We start from the raw sequence: 632 nt of genomic DNA, 5'->3' as shown, positions 1-632 counted from the left end.
AAAAAAAAAAAAAAAAAAGAGTAAGAATTCTCCCTCTTCTCCTCTCCTTCCCCTTCCCTCCAAGGGTAACCATTGTTAATTTTGATGTGTAGATATTTTAAATTACATGCATGCTCACTCACACATGGAAACATGTTTTCCTCTAAGTTCTGCAACTTGTTTTTTTTCATTCAATACTATATACCAGCCAGGTGTGGTGGTTCATGCCTGTACTCAATCCCAGCACTTTGGGAGGCTGAGGCAGGGGATCACCTGAGGTCGGGAGTTCGAGACCAGCGTGACCAATGTGGAGAAACCCTGTCTCCACTAAAAATACAAAATTAGCCAGACTGGTGATGCATGCCTGTAATCCCAGCTACTTGGGAGGCTGAGGCAGGAGAATCGCTTGAACCCGGGAGGCAGAGGTTGCGGTGAGCTGAGATCATGCCACTGCACTCCAGCCTGGAAAACAAGAGCGAAATTCCATCTCAAAACAAAACAAAACAAAACTGTATAAATTATATACCAGTAGATGTCCAACCATCTCCAGTCTTCCTTCATAAGCTGCAAAGTGATCTTCATTACAGGTGCATCAGACTTTATTTAAGATTTCACCACTGATTGGCATTTATACTCTTCAGTTTTTAGTTATT

This window comes from Mandrillus leucophaeus, unplaced genomic scaffold (genome assembly GCF_000951045.1).
Source record: "Mandrillus leucophaeus isolate KB7577 unplaced genomic scaffold, Mleu.le_1.0 Scaffold241, whole genome shotgun sequence".
In the NCBI taxonomy this organism is placed as follows: domain Eukaryota; kingdom Metazoa; phylum Chordata; class Mammalia; order Primates; family Cercopithecidae; genus Mandrillus; species Mandrillus leucophaeus.
Note: the sequence above shows the minus strand (reverse complement) of the source record.